General features: G+C 39.3%; 1 protein-coding gene across 4 annotated transcripts in view; it reads left to right on the forward strand.

Annotated features, from left to right (window-relative positions):
• Positions 1 to 13,041, forward strand: part of grin2ab (glutamate receptor, ionotropic, N-methyl D-aspartate 2A, b) — a 129,576-nt gene that overhangs the window by 34,142 nt on the left and 82,393 nt on the right. The gene's annotated exons all lie outside the window — the stretch shown is intronic.

A 13,041-nucleotide genomic window follows, 5' to 3' on the forward strand; every position in this document is an offset into this window, starting at 1 on the left:
ATGTGTTACAGCTTCCTCCATTGTGATAAATAAGGAGGCACTTAAGTAGGAGTTTTCAGTGGCAAGACTATAATCTGGAACAGCAAGACTTCCTAGAGGACAGAATAATGAACATGTATATACTCTGCCTATAACTGAATACAATCCTAAAAATATTTCCAACTGTTTTTTGAAATAGAAAATGAGAGGCGCTGTATATTGAGGAGAAATTGGACAGGGAAAGTGATAGAGTTCTCTCTGGGGAGGGATGGCATATGGTCGACCAAATACAGTGGAAAAGTACAAATTCCCTTATTTGGAGGGGATTTGTAGGACGGGTTTTGTTGATACTTCATTACGCCTCAGCAGAAGTAACACACTATAAATACTATATCCAATGATTGAGATTGTTAGAAGCAGTGCCAGGCCAACAATACAAGTCATTTTAAAATATATAGTCCTGCCCTGACCTGGAAGGTTATTGGAAGAATATCCGTCAGATTCCAGGGGAGGTATTCAGAACCACTGACGCTTTTATATTTGATGTTATATACCAGTGAACTCCCTCATAGAGCCCTCATGACAGTTCTGCTGGCTGTATATTACAGAGCAGAAGAAGCCGTAACTTGTAACTCATTAGAGCCCCAAACTCCCTTGAGTACGCTGAGATAAATGTAATTTAAATATAGTCAAGGATGGACTTTTATCAGACCCTAGAGGCTTTACATTAGACACCTGTACATAGCTGGAATATTACTATTCCTCCCAGATGTCTTGTGCTGTACATAGCTCTGTTTGGTACAAGCAATTGATTCCAGTGTAATATGGTCAATGAGGAAGCAATCATTTCATTCATTTATTCATTTACCTTTTTCTTGAAGCTGCTATAAGTGTGGTTTTAGCTAACTTTCTGTCCATTTAACAATTACCAATCCTCTCCCTCCTCTTTACGTCACCACACTTTCTTTTTTTGGTGGCAGCTCTTCTTTGCCTCCTTGATTGTATGAGCTCTCACCAGCCAGGAGCGCTGGTATCTGTAGCTCACTCCGTTCAACCATTGCCTGCATAAGTACCAGCACAGGAGGATCCTGCTCTCTGTGTGTTCGTGTTCTCTGTCCTGCCCTAAAGTGTGCAGGGATACCAGACAATTTCTGTTCTCTTTTACTGCATGAGCAGGGGGTGGGAATAACGGGTCACTGACCACACACTCGCAACAGTGATTACTGTGGGAATACAGAGCTATTTAGCACTTATTTTGATAAGAAAATACTGTTATGCCAACTTTAATTTGTGATTCAGCTGATCCAGCTGTGACTTTGAGACTGTAAAGAAATGAAAAGATTCCCTCGAATAATAGAGATTGCTAGCTTGATGATTAATTTCTTTAGATACTGATTTGAATCTGGATGGTTTCTTTTGTTTTTTGTACTGTTTGTTTTTTTCCTCCAATCACTGGATTTTGTTTGTAAATTGGTCATTTACGATTATAAGAAAAAAAGCTTGAAGTTTTGAAACCCCCGAAATTTAGGGAGGGAGATGGATGGTCTGATTGTAAAATTTGGTACTCCCACCTCTCTCCGTGTGGTAGAAGTGGGCGGTGGGAATACCAGTAGATATACCTCTAGATAATATGAGTATGTCTGCTGTCTACTGATAGACAACTCTAAATGTCTTGTTGTGTCAGACTAATGTGGGCAATAATGGAAATCAATGAACAAAAATCAATGGCAATAATAATCATATAGATTAGTCTTTGAATTAACCCGTAAGGCTTTCAATCAATTCTAGAAACATATGTCAATATCATGATTTTGAAATCAAATACACCACAGTTATTTTAAACACAGCTACTGTGTGTGCACAAGCCATCTTCAGTTCATGATGTCAGATTAGATTAGGACCAGCTCAAATGTCCATAATTTAATTCATCTGCAGATATTAGCTCTTTGTCATCCTACATGTGTCTGGCTTGAAACATGTCATATCATATCAGTATATTTTACTTTCCTTAACCTATTAGCAGCAATAGATGATGACTGGTAGATTAATAAATGTCTTCACATTCATAAATAATAGATTGTTTAAGAGAGCGGTGCAGTTGTATTTTTGGTTAAAAATTCAAAGGAGAATTTATTCCATCATTACATCAGATTGTTTAACAAGGCTTGGCAATGATTGTCTACAACTGCCCTGTGTCATTTTAATGTTTTAGGTCTTTTTAATAATTGAAAGCAAGAAGAATCACATCGTATATTCATAAGGATGGCCCAGTCCCAACTTATCGTACCGGGCCATGTTCTTGTTTCAGGTTTGAACATACAGGTTGGAATTACTTACGTTTACTGTAAAGGTTTCATATGTAAACGAACAAATCCTCTAAACTTGTGCGGAGAATTCTCTTAAAGGTTATGTGGTTATTACCTTCATTTAGTTTGTTGCTTGTACCTAACATTTCACGTGCTTTGATGAGGACATATTTGTTTGGTTATGTAATTATTTTAAATGAAACATTCAGACCAATAAAATGTCTTTGTCCTTCACATCCTAAATGGCAAAGGGCAGCCATAATGTAAAATCACATAAAATTTTCAAGTCATTTCACAATATGTCCTCTCTCTCTGTCTCTCCAAGGTCAGAACTATACTGCCTGAAAGACTTAACACTTCCCCATCTTGGCACAGCTTCATAATAACTTTATTTTTATGCCCTTTCTTACCCTTTTCTTGCCCCACCCGCACCTTTTGCCTTTAAGTCTCCTCTGCAGGGGTTGTGTCTTTCTCTTGCTTCACATCCTGCAGCAAAAAAACACAAATACCCTGAAAGTCAAACACAGACACTAAGACATAGACACACACACACACACACACACACACACACACACACACACACACACACACACACACACACACACACACACACATGCAGCTACAAAAACACACAATGCAGTCCCCCAATGGATGAAGCAGTATGTCCTTTCTTGTGTTTGGCATTGTCCTTGTTTATTTATATTTATTACCAATAAAATATGAATGACAGAACTCTTGCGGACATTTTTCTGTTCCCCTGGTTCCACACGTACCCCAAGCATTCAAAAAAGGAAAAAAAAAGATAGAACTGGCCAAAGGTGTGTCCCCTGAACACATGTACGTACACACATTTCTCTGCATTGCTGAAATTTTGATGTGGAAAAAGGCTGTTGGGCTGTTAAAAGACTGTGTCTGGCAGACATTTTTTTTTATCGAGGACAGGCGGGAAGGCACTCTGAATTCACATCAATGTTAAGCAAATAAAAATGATATTTCAAACAAAACCTTTCCACCATATTCTGCTGACAAATCAAGACAACAAACATTTGTGTTTCGCAATTCAATGTCTGGGTGGGTGGATAATGATACACACAGTGCTTTAGTAAATGCAGTGCAATCTGTGGAAAACATAAACCCTGCTACTCCCAGGTCAGAAAAAGAACACTTAAGTATATGATGTGAAAGTGTACCTGTATTAAGATTATTCAGAGGGGAAGCTTTGAAGTTGCATCTAATTGAAAGCATTTCTTTTTCATTTTGTGTTAGTGGTTGTAAAAGGGTTGTGAAAATTATGGGCTGTGTTCTTTTTGTTTTGTTCTCAGTTACGAAGAAAAGGTTGTTCATATCTAAGTGTACTGTTGTTGTTCCCCTATATTAAACAGAAGAAATTCAACCTTGTTCGCAAAATATGTTTGCTTAAGTGCAGGTAGTCATTTTACTCAATTTCAGATATGTTTTGTTTGGTTTGTTGGTTGACAGGGTTTTTCATACATTTGTATAAAATCCAACATATCAGACTCCAGGACGAGCAAGATGAAGCCCTGGACTCATGTTGTTCCTTTAGCTTACGCAGCCCACTAACCTTAGTCAAGATAAAGACAGACATCTAATGTCTATCATTAAAAGATAAAAGAAAAATAAATCAGTATTTTGCTTGAGGAAGTAGATGTGTGAAGTAACATAGACGCCGATAAAAGGAGTCACATAAAAACAGCAGTATGTCATAGTTTAAGATTCAGATATCAATCAGTATAAAAGGAGGACAAAGGAAGAATGATATTCAGATTCTATCAGGGCATACTATTGAGTCTTCACATAAAGATGCAGCTGAGACCCCTTCCATGCAAATAAACGTAATCGAATACGACTCGCTCGGTCCTCCATTGGAAGCCTGGGAGGCTGTAAGAACTGACACCTGGCAGCAGGACTCCAAGCTTCCAGCCTGAGGGGAACCTTAACCAGTTTGTTTTGTGCTGCATTGTGGTGGTGTTTTAATGTTTTAACAGCACAGTCGCAAAAAAAGACAAAAAAAAACAAACAGTGGATCAATAAATCTCTCCAACTTGTAGGCCTGCCTTCTTGTTCAACCACAATGTCTTGTTTTCTATTTTTGTTCAAGTTAAACACAAAAGATGTCTTGTGTGGGTGTGGTGGATTTCTAGTTGTTTGAAGGCACATGTTACTGCACTGTAAGTAACATGTTATGTAATGGATTACTTTGTCTGCTGAGTAATAAAGTCTTTAACTTTCTCTGTGAATAACATTAAATGAGTAATTGATTAAAGATCCAACGCTGGCTACAAGTTAGTCTACAAATATATAAGTTTATTCAAGAGTTGACTCATAACAAGTTGTTTAGCTACATCAATCCCAACCACCCTTGTTATCGTTTTCTGTTGTGAGTTTAATGAATGCAGCTTGGTAGCTAGCTATGTAGGAAGATGACATCCCTATTCATCATCCTGCCTACAAAGCTCTTGTGTCTCCAGCTGGAGGAAAATAGCCATCCTTGAGTACAAACTAGACTTTTGAATCACCAAACAACCAAGAAGATGCAACCACATTGAGAATATAGTAACAATTAACAGGCAAACTGACGATTCTCTACTTATCTTGACATCCAAGTCATAGTTAATAGATCTTATTAGGGTCTTATTGCCCAAAATTCAGATTGTTATTCTATTAAGATTAACTTCAGGGCAGCTGAATCATCTGCATGTAAGAAAAAAGAATTTGAGCAGGGCGGATTCATGTAAATAATACAATCTAAGCAAAAACATATTATAGGGGGGCCAATACACTGCCTTGTGGCACTCCATGGATGATGCGCAGAGGATCAGGGTGGGACTGCTGGTCCCTTCTGGACGGATCAGAAGCCGTCTACCTCAGAGTTATATCATCAACTATAGTGCCTTTATCCTCGAAAGAATATACTGCTAAGCAAAGTTGTAAGACGCATACATTTAGTAAATCCCAGTGTTTGTTGACAATAACTGCATTATGCACTAGTCTACATACTTTTTATTTGTTTTTTTCATTGTGCTATTTCAAAGATATTCCTCTGCTGCTGCTGATGCTTCAATATTTCACAACAGAATGTGAAGAAATTATGTTTTTGATGTCTGTTGTAAACTTCAACAGTCCTCTGGTCTATGGGCTCCCAGTCTGGGCCGCTAGCTGCATAGCTAACTGAGCTAACTTGCTAACAGCAGCTAATGTTAGACGCAGTTAGAAGTTTATCAGGTGATATGCTGCCCCCTGTTTGTTTTGAGTATGAGTTCGACGTGTGGCCAATTCTTACATCATGCGCCTTTAATTGCACCTTCACTAACGTTAGGTTGCAACTTGTCAGGCCACAGGCTAAAGAAAAAGACAGCTGGAGTTTACCTCAAACTAGCAGTTATTCCAAGATGTTGCTGTTGTGTAGATACCTGCTAGCGAAGCAACACGGTATATAAAAAAAGCCCAGTAGAAACCTCAGACAGACCTGGCCAACTAGTTTCCCCACATATCTTTACACTTTACAGTAATGACTGAAAATGACAGCAGGAAATTTGCATTTTTCTCTTATCTCTGCAATGCAAATCAACTGCCAGTTGTCTTACCGAGAAATGACTGCTGTCAGTGCAATGTCACTCAGTCTGTTAATCCGTCTGTACGTATACTAGAGCTCTTACACATATACATATACATAAATATCTAATTCACAACTACAGCTTCAGTCTTAAAAAAATGCCAGTGTTTGGATATAGCAGAATATATGAAAAACCAATGGCATAAAGTAGGAAGATTGAATAATGATTCTATACATGTTGTTACAAGTTGATTATAACTGAGGCTAATAATTTAAGCTTCAGAGAAATAACTGCTCAGTAAAATAGAAGATGAATAATCAGCTGCAAGTGCAATATTTCTAATGACTTTTTAATATAATTCCTTATCAGTTAAAAGTAAGTGAGAGTGAATGACAATTGGATGAATGTTATCAGACACAATTTAAACATTAAACCATAAATGTACAATAATGTGCAGTGTGTATGTGCATGTATGTGTGTGTGTGTCTGTGCCTTCCCTCAGTACTTGTCTGCTAGACTAGCAGCCTTCTCATCAAGTCTCTTTCCAAACCTCAGAAATATTGTCCCAAGGTTTGTTTTTTTTACATTCAATAATCTTCCATACATTTTCCGCATTGTCTCTTCCGAGTCAGTCACAAATCATAAACATGCACATATCGTGAACAAAATTCATTTTCTTTTTCTTTTCTCGCAGTCATGTATTTTCTTGAAACTTGGGATTTCTGACTGTGTCAAATGAGATTGCTTCAATCTCTTTAGAAATGTATTGAACGTCCTAAACGTACCGTCCTCATTGTGTGAGGTTGAATATAGGTCTTCTTCCTCGCTGAAGGGAAATGTCATGGTTTGCTTGTTTACCAACTCTACACTGTACCTGATGTGCTTACCCTGCATGCCCGAGACATTACCGACTGAGTCTGCTTCTGCTCCTATCAGTCACACGTTAGTATTTCAGTCTCACCGCTGTGTGTTTGCTGTTACAGGTTTCACTCCATACTATGTGCTGATATTGTGTCCTAATGGTGACAGTGCACTTCTGATAGCAGACGGGATGTTCGTGAACTTTGTCGAAATGATTTCGAGACATTTTCTGAAGGATGCCTCTCCAACGGCTGCCAACTGCAAAAATACAAACAACACTGAAAGCAGGCAAAATGTTTCTTCCACAGATTCCACACCTTTTAAAACATTTTCCAATATGCCCTCCAAGACGTCACAGCACCATCTGCACTGTGTTTCTTTTTTTTTTTTTTACCCTACTGAGACATAACGTAGCACAGAATGCCCGGGTAATGTGACAAGCTTGGCGAACTTCTCACAGCACTAATGCGGCCAAATAAAACTAAGAAACAATTAAGGTGGGTGGCCAACAAACATAACACTGAACTGCCTCCCTCTAAAACGAGACATGATGTCCACACTACAAGAGGGGAAAGTGTACTTTCCCTCCTCAACTTTCTTTTATTGCTTTTTTTTTATTAGTGTACTCTCCACTCTCATCTGCATCTGCAAAACTGGGGCCAGTTTTCTGATAGCGATTCAAACAATCGTAAAACAGAGAAAAAAAAAACCTAATTTCCCTCTGATTCATATGAAGTAATTTCCATGCAGTTCGTGCATTTATTTGAGCATCAAACACGCATTATGCCTCGGCTGTTAGCTACTGAGGACAACACTGCTAACTTTGCCAACGTTGTCAACTCAGGTTGTTTAGCAAACTCAAAACCGACAGCACTAGCCAACATGAAATTCACTCGATGTGCATTGTGGTGCGTTTTGCATGTTATTTATCAAACAGGTGCACCGGCCTGGAAGCGTAGCTGCTTGTCATCTGAGACTTAGCGTGCGATCAGTGAAGTGTGCCTCTCTTCTTCATGCAAATGCATATAGCATTTAAAGGAGGCGTGCACACATAACCGGGAGACATTTGATGACTGCACATCCTGGTACATACATCAGTGCTCCCCCAGTATTGAAGGGTCAGTTTAAAGGGAAAATGATTTTGCTGCTACAGTGCAAGTGCTGATTTGAAATGGTGTATTATGGAAAAGATGTGGTGGGAGAGACAGATAATAATAACCCTGCATTCTGCAAAAATCACCATGACAGCAGAAACATGTGTAGGAGAGCTGCAGTGAATTATTGAGAAATTAGACTGACAGCTTCTTAGAAAGAAAAGTAGCGCAGTATTAATTAAAAAAAAGCAGTTTTTTTCCATTAAACAAAGATGGGATTGAGAGTTGTGGCTTTGTGGTTATTTAACCTGAAGTTGAACTCGAAATCCTCTGAGCTAATGCATTTTGCCGCCTGCACGCTTGACACATAGCTGCGATGACGTGTGTTTTTTAACTTTTAATGACTCCTTCTGCTTTGGCATTAAGATGATTTTATAGTAATACATGCCCAAATAATTTTCTCAGTTGGAGTTTAATCGGGGACTAAGCACATGGTTTGGAAATGTAAAGTTTAATTTATTGGGAATTATAATTTCTACATGACTACATTTGATTTTCTTTTAGTAAGCTTGACTTCTCTGCAGGATTTATCACCCCATCGAACACCCATATCACCAGTGAGCTGCATCTTTGGAGGATCTTTCTGGTTTATATGCAGAGTGCACCTAAAAAAACAGTCCCAGTTACTGATAATTAGCTCCTGCTTTGGTAAATCAGAAGCTAATAACATGCAGATTGTGTGCGCAAATATGTACATAAATCTGGCCCTGACGATCAGGAGTTTGGAACTGGGTATTATGGAGATTAACAAACCAAATTGAAACTGAGAGTAGAACTGTGATAGAAAAAGGGGTGCAATGAAACTCTTTTATGGTGGCAGCTGCTGCACAGACATCTGTTATCTCACCTAATGGAACGGGCATAAGTTTGTAGGTTAAATGTTAATGTGAGGTTTGACTTTTTCTTTTGTTTATTATGAAAGAGATTTAGGAGTGATGCAAGCACTTACTACAACACGTTTTCTGTGATCAGAGTATGATGAAATTACTAATTTGGGTAAAAATACAATATAATTTCAGCTGATATAAGCTTGACACTACATTTGTATGTATTGCTGAGCATTGTTTTGTTACCTCCGCCACAGAGGTTATGTTTTAAGTCTGTTTGTTGGTTTGTCAGCAGGATTACACAAAAACTACTGAACAGATTTCCACGAAACTTGGATGGAAGATGGGTCTCCATTAACTTTTGGTGCAGATCCAGAGAAAGGGACAGATCATGAAATTTTCCCTTACTTTCTTTAGGTTTTTTGTTAATATCTCAGGGAATAATGCGTGGATCTTGATGGAAAATATATCAGGCATATAAGGGTGTCTGCGATCAATTATTAGACTTGAGTGAATTAAAAAGGAAATTGACCGAGGTGTGTTCTCTACTGAGCGCCATTTGTTGTTTGTGTCGTTGTTTTGTTGTGGTTCCACCAACATCAAACATCTTAAAGTATGATTTAATGTTCAGCTCTCACATTGTAATCCCCCAATTTTATACAAACATCATTGGTGGGAAAAAAGCGGAGGATTCGTGGGGAAAAATGAAATAAAATAGGAATACAAATTAGATAAAATGTAATGCAAAATAACAGTACTGGACACGGTGGTATCGAATTAGTCAGAGGTGGTGGTCGGAGATATTGATAGACTTTTTGGAGGCCTACAACAAACATAAGAGGCTTTGTCTGGTAGATGTTTCGATTGCAGCCTTGAAATGATGCCCCATCCAAATATATTTGTGAATTGAGCCAGTTCAGAAGAGTTTTCAGTGGACGTTTTGACACTTTTTTGTGTTCGCCGTTGAAATCCATTAAAAAAACTCACTGAAAATGAGTTTCGCTCACAGCGAGTGTTACTTTTAACTTTTACAGACACATCTCAAGCCCACAAACACCGAGCTATTTAAAGGACACGTTTTTTTGGACGGCGTATCACTTTAAGATCTTTTGGGGAAACAAGGCCCACGTAACCGGGAGGCTAATTTGTGTTGTCATCTAGAGACGTTATGTAGAGCCGCTTCATTGGCGATGAATGAAAGGACAAAAGTGTGGACTGATAGATTTAAGCAATTACACCCACGTGAGCTTCAGTTAATAGGAGTTAGGGCTAACATTGTTGAACCAAAAGATGCGCTTATATCCGAGGAGAATGGCTCTGGGTTGTGTTACAGTGTGCACAAAGACGTCCTCTGATTCATTGTCACCGAAGCAGCTTGAGGGCCTCTGAATGCCTGCCCTCATTTGAACACCGGGTGTGTTGTTTTTGCGAGCTTTGACAGAGACATCATTTTCACAGATCTCGAATTAATTTTGTCTGAGAAAAATAAAAACAGACTAATTTGCCGCTGAGAGGCAAATTTGCACACTTGAGGACAGATGTTGAAATGGGCACAAACAAAAGCTCCTGTCAGTCCGTTGTGTTCTTGTAATTCAGCTATTGAACAGTCTCTTACCTTTAGAATATGTTTTTTACAGACTGAACACTTTTTTTTCAGTGTTGGGAGGATACTAGAGAATTGTGCTGCTGAATACTGTTACATTATTAAAAATCTTGCATTTTTCAGTTTCTTGGAAATATTAGCATAAATGCTAACACAGTGGGAAACGGCTACTCCCCCATGATGTCTCTTTTGGAAGCTAATCACTGGAGTCAGCGGATGTGATTTTAAGCACAAATGCAAATCCTTAAAGACAGCGAGAACACTCAGTGACCCAGAGTGTTTTTCCAGCTACATTGACCATTTTGGAAGCTGCGGCACGGCACACTCCGTATCCTAGTTATGTTAGCTCTGATGCTAACTCCAGGGAAAGTTAGCGTAATCTTGTCCCATTGGTTGGAGCTGACACTAATTCCCTGGGACAGGAGTGTAGTGGTGTGTGATTTAGCGGCGTATGCTAAGTGCTGCTGGAGCTGCAGGCTAGTCTGTGGGCACCAGGGCAGAGAGAGCAAGCTGGGAAAGTACTGACTTGACTAACTGGCCTGATTAGACCGGGTGTGAGATGACATGGATCAGATACACACACTAACCCAGCCGGAAAAGACAGATTGGCAGAATTAGATGAAGAGAGTCAAAAAATTTGAATCACATTAAGAAAGAAATGAGTGGATAAAGATGATCAACAGACGTGGATGCTTAGTTAGAAAAACCAGGAGGTTGGAGGATGAAGAGATGTGGAGACAGTAGGTTAATTTTGTGGACGTGATGTTTCCTCCTGGGGTGTTTTTCAGCTCTGCTGGACTGTAGTGGTGTAAAAAATTGGCTGAGATGCAACGTAGCATTCCCATCATGGTTTCATTAGCTCTCATTCAGCCCGAGGCGTTTCGCACTGCATTTCCTCTACTCATCTGCTTCTCTTAGATCTGCTCACATTACAGGCAAAAAGGTAACGCGGACTAAGCTGAACCAGGAACAGGAGCTTGAATTCCTCTATATTAGACTAGAAACATGGTTTGGATATAAAGCTGAAATAAATGTTATTTCTCATCTCAGTGAATGTTATTGATTGATTCAGACATTTGTTTGCCTTTAGCGATTTGGACTGTTTTCCCCTCATATCCCCATGACTGGGGTAAAATCAGATTACATTTATTTCAGGGCTATTTTATCCATTAATAGCTGGCACTTTACTTTGAACATTGCCTACAGGCATAGATAATGTTCAAATAAAGGCAGACAGTGGAAGAGAGATTTAGGGCATCTCATGAAGCCCGATTAGCGGTTTAGCAAAAATAAAGTTAGGTTTAACCCTGGTCTCCTAATGGTCGCCCAATTTGGAACTGAAATTAAGTGATTTTTGAGGAGTGGAGGACAGAAGGAGGGCAGTAAACTCCCAGCCTCAGTTTGTGCCTATCGTGATCATATCATAATCTAAGCTCTTGCACTTGAGACCTGCACTAATAATTAGATCCGAGTCACATATCTAGTCCCACTTTTTTTTTTTATATCAAAGACAACACAAACCAGCCTTTGAGAAACGCAGTGGGTCGTTGTACAGCGCTCACAGCTTTTTTAAAGACTTGTTCAGAATACATAAGACTCTTAGTATCTGTATCCAGTATCAGTATCCACGACACAAACAAAGACGGCAAGAAGTTGAAATTCTTGGTGGTGCTGTAGGACATGCGGAATAAATGAGCATGTTATCACTTACATAGAAATATAAAGGAGTAGCAGTAGTAGTGTGGCTATTTTAAATGAATGAAACGAAAAAAGAAACTTAAGTTCCATCTTGTTAACTTTCTCAAACCCAATCCAATTCTCCCTTCCTATCCATTATGCATTTGATGGTAGTATTCAGGAAATGAATAACACACTAGTTGTTCTCAACCCTCCCTATGCCTTCTGGGTAAACATATGTGGTGGGATTAGAAAGTCCTGACAGGACAGTTACTTATAATCACCCTGAAGCTGTGTTTTCCAGGATTTTTTCTTTTGATAAGATTTAAGCTTGATATGAAGAATGTAGCAGTGTTTTTTGTACCGTGTTTATAACCACCTGACTCCCCTGAGTGCAGGGTAAGAGGTGAATGGCTGCATGTATTAAGCACTTTTATCTAAAGTGCTTTACAATGTGCTTAACCTTCACCCATTCACACACAGGTGGCAGCGAGCTTCTTCCTGTTCTGACCTTCAGGAGCAATTTGAGGTTCAGCGTCTTGCTCAAGGACACTCTGACATGTGGACATGAGAGGAACTGTTCAGTTCCCCCTGTAGCACCAATCCTGTTATTACTGGACGACTTGCTCTACCTCTTCATCCACAGCCAACTAATACGCAGTGTGTCTCACCTGCACCTGTGACAGGCTGCTGATAGCAGCCAAAAAACTTTAAAGGGAACAAAGTCTTGTGACATAAACTCAGGATTGAGATTGCTTTGTTTCCTGAGACAAACTGTCACAGACTCTTTGGGGTCAGGGATCTGGAGGATATTGGCCCCTAGCTGAAATCTCACAGGCAGCTGAAGTGCCCCTGTTGCACAAATCTCATAGCTTGGTTGATTTCACCCACGAAATCCCCTTCAAACGCGTCCTCTGCCTTGAAAATACAGCACTGCACCTACACCAGACACCCTGGAAGGGACAGAAATACCTTTAAGAACTGCAACCATAAAATCTTATTTTATTAGATGAGAAATATGTACATTGTTTGTGTCTGAGTTCTCAGATCTGGTGGGAG

Source organism: Sparus aurata, chromosome 1, assembly GCF_900880675.1.
Source record: "Sparus aurata chromosome 1, fSpaAur1.1, whole genome shotgun sequence".
Classification (NCBI taxonomy): domain Eukaryota; kingdom Metazoa; phylum Chordata; class Actinopteri; order Spariformes; family Sparidae; genus Sparus; species Sparus aurata.